The sequence below is a fragment of the Drosophila eugracilis genome, unplaced genomic scaffold (assembly GCF_018153835.1).
Source record: "Drosophila eugracilis isolate 14026-0451.02 unplaced genomic scaffold, ASM1815383v1 contig_670, whole genome shotgun sequence".
NCBI classification, from domain to species: Eukaryota; Metazoa; Arthropoda; class Insecta; order Diptera; family Drosophilidae; genus Drosophila; species Drosophila eugracilis.
In genome coordinates, this window is record NW_024573558.1 from 57,448 (window position 1) to 69,511 (window position 12,064).

The 12,064-nt window shown below is 45.8% G+C and overlaps 1 protein-coding gene across 6 annotated transcripts in view; it reads right to left on the reverse strand.

Moving 5' to 3' along the window:
* Positions 1-9,309, reverse strand: part of LOC108104002 (band 4.1-like protein 4) — a 56,331-nt gene extending 47,022 nt beyond the window's left edge. For all 6 annotated transcript variants that reach the window (XM_017209796.2, XM_041819399.1, XM_017209793.2 and 3 more), the window contains exon 1: positions 8,562-9,309. The gene's annotated coding sequence lies outside the window, so the exon portion shown is untranslated. The remainder of the gene's footprint in view (positions 1-8,561) is intronic.
* Positions 9,310-12,064: the final 2,755 nt, after the last annotated feature.

Below are 12,064 nucleotides of genomic sequence, written 5' to 3' on the forward strand. Positions count from 1 at the left end.
ATTGCTTGAGTCATAGACTTTAGGCCACAACGGGTTTAAGTCCCGACCAGCCAGTAGCCAAAGTATCAGTGTCAGAGCTTTTCTTCTTAAGTAGCTTGTTAAGTAGCAAATATTTATAAATGCATCAGAAAGTGCCAGTGGAATGCGGCAGTAATCCCACAAATAATATCCTTAATTTCAGTTAAATCGAAAACAATCAATCAATTTGTAATGCAATAAAGACCCCCATGCGGTTCGGTTTCCTTTGAAGTCGAAGCAAACACCCTTGGTTAGGGTATCGATACCTCGGATTCGCCTCCCAACCAAAGGCACTCGTGGCTGGCAGTATGCTTGTCGCCAAACCGGAGCAGTTTGCCCGCCCGGCTCCACTGGCACTCCATCGGCAGCTCCATCCCAATGGCAGCGCCAACAAATTGCCACTCCAAAGGTGTTGGAGTCGCTGTCGCCGCCGTCGTCATCATGTTTGTTTGCCTTTTTTTGGTTATCGCTGACACAACAATGGGTCGTAGCTGTTTGGCGAGGGGCGGGGCGTATACGTAATATTTGATTTTCTATTGCAAATACATTGGCAATTTTCGCCCCGAAGTCCGGAGTGCGGAGTTGATTGAACTGTCAATCGCCGGCGGACATTGCGATATAGTTTCGCTAATTTTGTGCATGTCTGCATTTATGAAGGCAAATCGGCCATTTGCCTAATTAAAATGCCCCACAGTGCAATTTGGCCAAATGAGCGATGGGCTAAGAGGGGGCCACAGACTGGGACTCGGACTGGGACTGGGACAGCTTGTATTATAAATATTTAAATAGGCTTTGCTTTGCGAATGGCTAATGGAGCCGGGGAATGGATTATATGGCTACCGCATAAGGTAAATGACATTTAATTGGCCCACACTCGCCGAGGGGCGGAAATTGACCAATTGACATACATTTTTAAAGAGGCCTGCACAGGAAAGTAATTGCCGTTCATTGGAAACAATTTTTATTTTCGACCTCCTGCCTCGATTCCCATCGACTCCATTAAATATTCAGACTCTTGGCTTCTGCAAATTTATGATTTCTTTTAGTTCCAGCCAGTACCCCTCTCTCTGCGCCCCGTCCTCGCTGGACAATAAAAGCGAGAATCGCTTCGGCGAAAGAAAATAGCATCACGTTCCACAAGACACAGCTAACTATAAAATTACACCAAGATATCTGAGGCAAAGCCAAACAAACAGAATCATAAAAAACGCCGCACTTTTCTTTGGCTTGCCAAAGATTTTGCAATTTATTTCGTTGGCGTTATTTTTGTATTTTTTCCGCTGTATTTTTGAGTCATGCCCGGCAATTGTTGGACCAAAAAAGCAGAAATGGAAAGAAGCAAAAAGCCAAGTTGCGCAAACGGCCAAAAAGCAGAAGAAGAGCGGGTAAAAAGCGAGAGAAGAAACTTTTTATTACTCCGAATCTAACGGCAAGCCGAACCGAATAGCCGCCCTTTGATCCCAGATCTTGGCCAGAGTGAGAGGGGAGAACGCTTGGTGTCAAGGTTAAGCGTCTCTCGGCACGAGCTCAACCAGAAATACAGGTCAATCGCGGATATCCAATGGAACTCGACCATCTCTTCCTCCTCCGAATTCCTTACAGTTACAGTCTCCGCCGAAAGCATTCGGCCTAATGCGTCATCATTAATTCTTCGCACAAATGAAATTTTCGTGTTCAGCTGCAAATGATAGTGCAGTTTATATTCTCGGGGAAGCGATCAGGCGATCAAAGAGAATCTTTACAAGGCAGACTGAGTGACTAACTGTCCGCTTTTCGACTTTTATTGGCCAAATGGAAATTGCTAATATAAAAAACCAATAACAATTATCGAATAATCGCTGCCTTCGGGCAATAAATCTTGAAGTTAAAGGCCGAAGCATAGACAACATTTGCTGGGGGATTACCTAATGATATCAGATCTGAAATCGCTAGTTGGTTATAATTAATGAGAGACGAGTTTAAGAAAGAAAAAATAATTTGTTCACAGGCCTGGGAGGGGTATTCGTATTCGTAGTTTTTAAGATGTCTTTTTAGATTAAATTATATTTCATCAAACTAAATGCCCGAAAATGAAGATAAATTAACTTGGGCAACCGAGGCAATTATTATCGGAAAATTATCTTCACAATCTATGTTTTCCTAAGCAAAATTCGTGGAATTTCCCAACAAAGCTTCAAAGAGTATTCTGGCTTCAACTTTCAGCTCGCTCCCTTGTTTATTTTAAAGACTTTTGCTTGCTAATTTAAATTTATACCGCTCGTAAAACATTTATAAACTTTGGAGCTCGAACTGCTGCTGTGGCTGCCGTGGAACCGCTACTCGTGGGTGGCCGGGCGAATAAATCAAATCTGTCTAGCAGATAGCTGGAAACTTGCTCTGGCCTAAGCAAGCTCATGGCCCAACCGCATTGGCCAGAACAGAGAACGGCGTACTGAGAACTGCGAACTGAGACTCCATTTGATGTGAGCTGTCAATGTCTGTTGGCGATGGATAAGCCCCCGGGATGAGGCACATCGTTAATCACTGGACCGCTAATTGATTTTTCAACTGCATTCGAGACACGTTCGGCCGGTTTCCCTGGCCAAATTAGAGGTGCTTTACACTTTTCATTTCGCCTCCAGCGAAAGTGCCGGCCAGCGGAGATCTGTCCCAGTGTTCTGGGAACACTCTACTCCCCAAGTAGATACAAAATATCGAAATATAGCCAGCCAGTTAATGAGCCCTTGAGTAGCTGAGAAATTATTGAGTGGCCGTCGTCTTCTTTTCGCTAGAGAGACGTATTTATGGGTTAAGGGGTCGATTTAGCAGCGGAAGGCATCTCTCAAGTGGTATTAGCCCGATGAGTGGCCTTTGTTCTAAACACAATCATTAGAGATTACCCAAGAAGAAGCGTGACTTGGGGCTATTTAAGACTGATTTTCGGCCATTCTGGCTTACGACCTCTCTGCGGCTTCCGATTCCCTTTCTTTTGATTTACTCGCTCTAACTAGAAGATGTTTTCCCTCTAAGGCCGCAGCATAACTTAACAGGAAATCGTTAGCAGCGGCGTGTTTAAAATAGTTTAACTCCTCCTCCAATCCGGGCTGCATTTGTGATGCAGACTCGATGGCATTTAAATGAAACACTGCCAGAATTAGAACTGTAAACAACATGTGTTGAAATGCCTAATTGATTGACTTGACTCAGAGGCACCGGCACCTGACTGGAATGGGGGGAAAAGAGCGGGGAAAAACTGGATGGGAACTGGGGGCTGCTAGCTGGGAAAATTATGGCATTGGCATTCAGGCGGCATTTGATGGATTCCCAAAGACGTTTGATCAATGACCGAGTACGACTGCAACTCGCCAGTTGATTAGCCCGCTCGTCTATGGTTCGCGGAAGAATGCAATTAAGACACTTTAATGATGCGCAGTTATTAAATCAATTTTCTCCAACCTGCTGTTCACAATTTATTACTTAACCGCTTCTTCAGCTGGCTCCTTTTGCCGCATTTACGACTTTGCATAGAGTGTGGAGTATAGAGTGCAGCGGACAACAGACAGCGGACCACGGACACAGACAGCGGACAACGGGCTCTTCCAATTACGACCAACTCCAGACAATGGCCCGTAAAACATTCTAACACCAATCTCCGAGCGGCTTCAATGGCTTTCTGGCACTCTAGCCAACTTTCCAATTGGCAATAAAGCATGCGAAACCAATAGCATTACTTCTTTCTATTTTTCGTACTTTTTCGTTATTTGTTGACCACAAACTGTTGATTACCAGGCCGCGATACTGGCCTTTTCACGCGCCCTCCAACCGCAGACAACAGCAAAGCGGACACAATGGGGCATTGGAGGCGTTGGTAGAATGCCCAAAAAAGGTATCGGCATTTTGGCCACAAAAACAAGCAGAAAAGACTCTGCTGCACTTTTCTGCACTTGAGCGGCTAACGGTAGTTCCAGCTAACGAGCTAACGTAAATTAAGATCGCTTGTTCTGGTCTTTTTCTTCGGATTTTCCAGCCTTTCTCGGTTTTTCCAGCTCCGGCAGCATCTTTCGTGGAACAAAAACCAAATGTGCTCGGCGGCAAAAAATAACCGAGAAGTAAACAAAAGATTCAGCCAGAAACAACATCAGCAGATCCAAAGAGCTGGGGGAATGCACTCCTTTCGTTCTGCTCGTATTTTCCCAAAAACGGAAAGGCCGGGCGAAGACATCAGACTTCACTCAACGCCAACGCACTTGGTCCATGGACGCAGATCCCCCGACCCAGTTTCCCATCCCGAACTCCCCAGATACACACGCATCCGTGAGATACCGGCACTCATTTGCATGTGGGCAGTGGGTCAGTGACTGGCGGGAAATCCATCTATCGGACAACCGAGATTCTGATGGCTTGGTGGGCAGTTGGCGAGCAGTTGGTTCTCCTTGGATAGTTACGGCTTTGTCTAGTCACCACGCATTACCATCACCACCACCACTACTCTCCCCCGTCGATCACTGGAAAACAAATAGCATTTCCCCCACCCACATCGCCTCTTTTCTCCTCCGCTGACTGCCACAAAAGTCTTCATCGGCCGCAACTGTAATAAAGAACTACATACCGTATACAAATCGATTTCACCCAGTTCTGTGTTCTTTTCTCCTTCGGACTCTTACATATTTTCTTTTATGGCCATCCGTTTTTGCTGGGTTCTAGCCAGAGAGCCCATAAAAAACTATTGCCCCCGTGGATGCACGGAAATCTACCTTATAGAGAGTTCTATACCGCGGCCCAGCCCAACAGAAATCCAAGCTGGAATTTCGGCCTGTCCAGGTGATTGCGTGCAACATGCACTCAGTTGTCATAAAAGTTGCCACTTTATGACTTACTTATGGAAAAAACAAAACAAGACAAGCTGGCCAAGGGTAAGGAACTCGCTGAAAAGCTAACAACTTCGAGTCTCCGCCATCTCACGGCGGAAATAGACCTAATGATCAATTAGCTCCGAACCGCGCTGCCGTTAGCTTCCGACTTGTCCACTGGGAGCGTCCAATTTCTGGACGATGGATGGATTGTGGGCTAGATGGGTCCGATGGATGGTCGGGGGACAGGCGAGGTAATGCGCAACTATGCGTCACTGCAATTAACCCAAAGCTCTAATTGGGGATGGTTAGCTGGGCATAAAATGTGTATTTTAAGGCCCATTACGGATGGCTTCCTGTCGCAAGAAACTCAACGCAACTCAACTCTGCAGCTCAGCAATAGAAAATCAAATAGAAGCCGGAGCAGTTGGAGCTGTCAGAAGTGGCCGTCGTATGATGATTGCGCAAGCGACACATGACCGAGCTGCAACTCCCAGATCCCAGGTCTCAACTCTCAGCTGCCAGCTTGCAGCTCTGAGATCCCAGATCCCAGATCCCAAAGCAACTTCAACTGCAGCAGCAGCAACTGCTTTAATTGGAAATTGTTGCAGCAGAGGCATCCGAAGCAGCACCAAGCAGTCAAGTGTTCTAGTTACGTGGCTGTCGTTTGCTTTCAATCTTTTGGCGCTCCGGCGCTGGCAATTGCATCACGCAAGGCAGAGAAGTGAGTCGAGCTGCCAACGGGTTTGGCTCTGGGTTGCGGCCATCTATCTCTTCCACCTCCTTGGCTACTTTCTAAAGCCTTTCCCCGCCGCGGCAACAACAGCTAAACTTACACAGTGAGATAATTCGGATGAGACTTACTGAGATGTTATCCTACACTTTTTATGAAGCTTCTCTTGAGATATTTTACAATACTCATTCTGCTAAACTAAACTTTCTTCTTAACAACCTTTTATTCTAGATCTAGAAACTAGGTCTATAGCTTTTCCCCGAGTGTACTGCTCAGCTTCTCATCTTGTCTCCTCTCAGCCTGGTTCACTTGGTTACTGCGCACAGCTTTTCCCCCCGGTTTCCTTTTTGTTTTCCCCGCTTTATTTTCATTTTTTGTCTTTTTGTTTAGCGCCCAGGTAACTGTTCCGAACTACAACAACCACCACAACTACAACTTCGAGAACAACTACAACAACCTCGAGTTGCAGTTGGGAAACTGGTGCAAGCTTCTCTGCTGCAAATTTGCAGTTAGTTCTACTGCTGCGTTGTCCGCCGTCGAAGTTGTCGTCGTCGCAGCCGTCGTTGTTTCTTTGGGCTTTGATTTTGCTGCTGCTATGTATGACATTACTTGTTCACTTTTTTCCTATTTTCTCCTCGCTTCAAATTGGAAATTAACGTGCAACAACTGGGCTATAGGATCCGAACTCGGCAACTGCAACGGCAACGTGAACAGCCCTTTGTTCTTAAAGTTTTTACAGAAATTAATTAAGTGCCTCGCCAGCGAGCGGGGGATTTATAGAGGTTGTTAGGAAAGTTGCTGCTGCTTTCGCAGTGACTCTGTTGTTAGTTTGGTTAGTTTTGTGTCACATGAGCCAAAAGTCTATAAATTTGCAAGAGCCATAAAATTAGCTCGTAAAGTTTTGTTTTTAGTACGACCCGCATGTATATATAGCTATGTATCTTTTTATATCTATGTATCCCCACATTTATAATGTCACTAATTAAAAAAGCGGATACGAAACCTGAAGTAATTTGGGGGAGCATTATTTTATTGCCGAAGATGGGAATCAGTCGAGTGGATTTACGACCCTGGCCAGTGATTAGTGAGATGAGAAATGGGTAACAAACCTTAAAGTGTCTTGTCTTGCCCCTTAATGTGGCACCCGAAATGAGTGGCTTCCCCTTTTTATTCTCTCTCTTATTCAATACCGCAATCAATTCGTCGTTTTGGGCACCGCTTATGGCCATCAAAGAATCATTTATAACCAGGGAAACAGTTTTGTCAAATTTCGATGGCCAATCCTTTTTAACACAGAGAACCCGCTGACAGCTGCCGCTCATCGCTGATGGATGGGCGTTTTGCAGCTTTTGGTTAGAGGAACACCGCGACTCGTGGCTTGACTTTGCCGGCGATTAGAGGCGCTGAAAGGGTTAACCAGATGGGGTGAGGGACTGGGGCTGGGAAGGCCTTTATCAGCAATCTGTCAGTGTGGCAAACATCATCATCATCAGCGTCCGCACTTGCGGCAGCTTCAAAGGCGGCGACATCTTCTGACTGACTGCGTGGTCGGTGTTTGACGTTGAATTTACAAATTACAACTAATTAAAAGTTGATGAGTCTGCGTGAGTGAAATCAAGCGGAGGCATCGTACCCCGTCCTGATTCTAAATTCCCCGGCGCTGATAAGCAAATGAGGAAGTCAGGAAAATTCTTTGAAAAATTGTATTTATTTTCGTGCTCGCTTTTTCCCCCTACCCTGGTTATTTGCGCAAGTCATCCGAGTGCCCCGGCTGCCCGTGATGTCTGGCCGATGTTTATCTGGGGGAACTATGATGGGGCATCCGCTGCACAACATTGTTGTACAGGAAATGTTTTCGTCAGAGAGGTGCAAATAAAAAGAATATTTGCATGCCATACCAGACCGATGAAGTGTGTGACAAAGCTACAGTAGCGGAGCTCATATGCTTTCAAATCAAATTTCCAGCCATATCCTAAACTAATAAAACAGAAATTGCCAAAATAAAACATCAATTTTAAAGCTTCGGGAAAAGTTGGCAATGAAAACATTTGCCAGAATAATTGTGCAAACATTCGCCATGACAACTGCCAAGATTTCCATGGAAAGAATTTCGCTTTGCTCTGCTCGAAAGAGGAAAGTAAATGCGCAAAATGAAAACATTTTTATGCCGATTTGTGTGGGAAAAGCAGCGACAATGATTATGACAACGATGATGACGTTGACAATGACAACGGCAACGGCAGTGGCAACGGCAACACAGCAGCAACATCAGCAGCTGAAGTTGCTGTGGCAAGAACCGCAATTGACTGATCCACACGGAGGGAAATTTCATTTAGGTTGCAAAATACAATAGAAAAGTTTTTTGATAAATTTTCAGAGTTTAAGCTCTCCAAAATAAAAAGAAATGAACTTCACTTTTTACACTTTAACATAGGTAAATTCGAATTTTGTATCATTTTAATATCCAACAGTAACATCTTTCTCAGTGCTTCCAGCCCACAGAACTCTTTCCAGGGAAAAGTAAGAAAAAAGAGTCAGACAGTTAGGTTATCGTCATTGCAGCTTCATAATTAAATATTGTCAACATGGAGGATGCCATGTTGCTGCCGCAGATGCGGCTATGATTCAATTCTTGCAGCTGAGACCGCTGCAACTTGATGGCCGACAACAGGAAGTGCGAAAACTATTAGTGGCACTTATTTATTCATTAGAGCCAGTTAGAGACACCCAGCTCGCTGTGCTCTAATTATGCAGATCGTTGGGGCTGGAAAGGCTGACAGCTGGGCAATGAGACGATGACGATGACGATGATGAGGATGAGGATGAGGATGCATCAGGATGCAGGCACACGATGCTCATTTCGCTATTTACACATTTGCATAATGACGACGGGATGTCAATGCACCTTGGGCAGGGATTGGGTTTGAGTTCGGGTTCAATGTGCGTGACGAGATGAGTTATAGGCGTTGCCCTTCGCTTACCTGCTCGAGATATCTGAAGGGGCGGCAGGCACTGGAGCTTTATGCCTGGCAATCACTGGCTTATCAACACACACAAATCAGAGCGGATCCGCAATATTTATAGGACGCACACACTTTTATGGCTAGATGTTGATTGTATGCAAAAATGATATTTTAAGTGGGGAACCCTCGGTTCGGTTTTATTTTATTCCTCCGCCTTTGCGCCACATGGGAGCGATTTCCGAAGAACTCCGGCCGCTGCTCCAAAAACACACACTCGCACACCAACAACACACACACTCTGGGCAATAATAAAAGCGTAAATGCTTATTTATTTGCAAGTCGTTCGCAAAATGCGCTCTTGTATAATTTATGAAGACCGCGCACACGACGTCGACAAGCTCGAGAAATGCGAAATGCGGAATGCTAAAACCGAAAAACCGAAAAACCGGCAACAAAAAAAGCCGAAATTGAACTTTTTATTTGATGGCTGTTTTTTAGAATCGGTCAAGAGACCCTCATAAAAAGAGCCCTTTTCGAAGTCACTGAGTTTGATTGTCTGCGGGTCAGAGGTCAGAGTTTGCGGAACAACTGCAGTCCATCAATCACAACTGCCGAATGCAGGGCCCGAAAAACCGCTGGGCTTGCAGTTGGCCAACCGATCAAGCAGACCAATCCGACCGATAAACCCGACGAAAGCCGAAACCCAAACTATAGCGAATCCCGATCCGAACCAAAATCCACTAGTTCCGCTGCAGCGTGCGTTACGTGCGACGGTCCAACAGCAACTGCTCGAAAATCGACTTGGAGCCGCCTGGCTGAGCCCGCGGGTGGAACCTGTTTCTGGGGTGGACCGCGAGTGTGGATGGTGTTGGCTCTTTGGAGCGGAGTAGTCGGCACTTTTGGCGCCAACTTTGGAGAGTTTCAAATGCCGGCTGTCAGGAGAGAAATCTCCACTAGCACGTGGTTTGGCAATAAGATTGGCTTGAAAGTTGTGTTTTTTAACTTTTGTGAATTGGGTTTTGCTGATTAAGTTCCTTTTTTTATAACCAAGGGTTTGCTTGTTACGTAATACAATAACGTTATTTACTTAACTGGTTAAAACATAGAAAAGCGTAGGTTCAACTTAAGAATGTCAATCTAAAATTATAAAGACTTACATCTTAAAAGTATAATTAAATGCTAGAAATTGAATTAATAAAGTTTCTATCTTTTTCCCCTTTAATCTTCTCTTGATTTTCCTTTACCCCAGACATGTTACGAATGAGTGGAGCAAAACAAACTGCACGATGTGTGTAGAGTTGGAGAGCGCATGCGCACGCTGAGAGCAGCAACTCCGGAGAAAACCACTCCAGTCGAGAGAGAGATTCGAGTGGCAGAGAGCGGGAGTTCAGCCGGGAAAGACTACGAAAATAAATGCCACGGAATTGACAGGGGCGGCAGTTGGATTTGGATGAGTTCTTTCAGGGGGGAAGAAGCACCAGGGGAAGGGGCAGCGACTGGGGTTAGTCAGCATCTGCTTTGTATCTTGCACGCCGAGTGATAGCTAAAGATACTTTGCCACCCCGCCTCCCAGCTCGCTTGGATTAAGTGCGCTTGTAGCTGTCTATCAGACAGAAATCACCCCATAGAACGCCGATGATCCACTGGCGGGCCAGGCGATCCGGGAAGTGCTCCTCCATCGCCTGTAATTTGCGGACCGCAAGTGGCCGAGACACATCGGAATTCGCATTCGCCCCGACCAGAAATCCAGAAATCGACAAAATACACACCCCCTGCCTATCGATCAGTGGTCATCGGCTGAGGAATTTCCTCAGAAATATTTATCTACGCTAATTTCCCTGCTAAACTTGGGCAAGTGCAGAGGAAACCGCATCATTGGCTCGCCAGCAATTTTCGCTGCTCGCGTGCCAGTTTGTTGCAACATTGCAACACCGCAGAACGCCTTCGACTCCAGCTTCCCATAGAAGAGTTTCGGCTGTCCACTTTTGTCCAAGGGTCCAGAGATGCCTCCACCTTCTCCTCCTCCGTCTCCTCTGGGCTCTTTGTGGCTCTCTGGCGTTTGGTTTATGGTTTATGCGCCGCCGTTTTTGGTCTATTAAAATGATTGCAGTATTTACGTAGCGCTTTTCAGCCATAATTTGTATTTGCTATGCTCATCATCATCATCATTGGGCAGAGGAAGAGGCGCATTCAAAGGCAAAGGCGAAGGCATGGGCACTGGCACTGGCACTGGCACAGGCACATCCTCCTCCTCTGCGGTTTCTTCGGTTTTCCTCTGCGCAGCCCCCGGCACTTGACCCTTCCTCTAGGTCTAAGCTCTTCTATTGTTTATCTGCAACGAGCCAGGCCCAAAAACCAGTCTCGGCCTCAGTTTCCTTTCCCAGTCTCCCATTCGGCCAGTCTCCGTGGTGCGTTCGCATTCTGATATTTCTGGCCTTATCGCCCCTGGCGTCACATTGGCGTATTTACCATGATTATTGATCGCTTAATACGAATTTGCTGCTCTTCGTGTTTATTTGTGCAGCTTACAGATACCACGGCTCTATTTTGTTGCATAAATATTTGTCACATCGTGATCCACTACAGCTGGCAGTGCCGCCGAGCCGCAGATATGAGTGCAGTGTCGTTGACTCGGCGTGAAAGTTGGCTGGGAATTAAAGTAATAATCGTAAGACAGGCCAGCCCGGGCTCGAAACTTTCAGTTTCTGGCGATGAGTGAGTGTGTGACTGAGTGGCTTCATTCAAGTGCCAGTTATTCGATCATTGCAGAAGTTAATGCACATTCTCAGGGCGAAGACTCGAAGTGCAGAAGAAGAAGCTGGCGGATTTCAAAGTCAATCGACACGCCCACCGAGGACATTGAACTGGAAGATGGGTTATAAAGTGTGCACTCAAAGAAATTAATGGCTAATGACGTAATTTTAGATTACTTTTATGGTTAAATAAAAATCAAATCAATCTTTATACTCAATACTCATAAAAATTGAAGAAACTTTTCACGTAACATCAAGTCCATCAAAGCCATTTAAGATATTTTTCTTTCTCTGCAACATTAAATAACCAGTTTTGTGTGGCACATTTTTTGTAGGAACTTCCGCTTAGCAGGAACACAGCCAATTTTGACAGATTACAAGGCAGCGAAACGGCCTGAAGGCATCTTTCTGGCTTTTTGGTTTGGTTTTTGGTTTTTGGTAAGCCACCAGCCGAGAGCTGAAGAAGGAACCCTAATCAATGGCCTCAGTGCAGGCAGGCAGGGCAGGGCGAGATGCCATTGAACCATCGGGAATTGGCCCGAAATTCAAACTGGCTCACTGAAATGGCCAGAAGCAGCAGCACCAGCAGCAGAAATGCCGCCCTGCTGCTTTCAATTACGTGGGCTGGCTACCAAAAAAGTTCAAGCCGAGCCAAACAAATTTATGGCCAGAACAGAGAACAGAGCCGTTCAAGATCTGCATTTAAAAAGCAAGCTCCGCAGACGCTTGCCAACGATTAAGCACCGCAAATCAAAAGCCAGGCAAAAG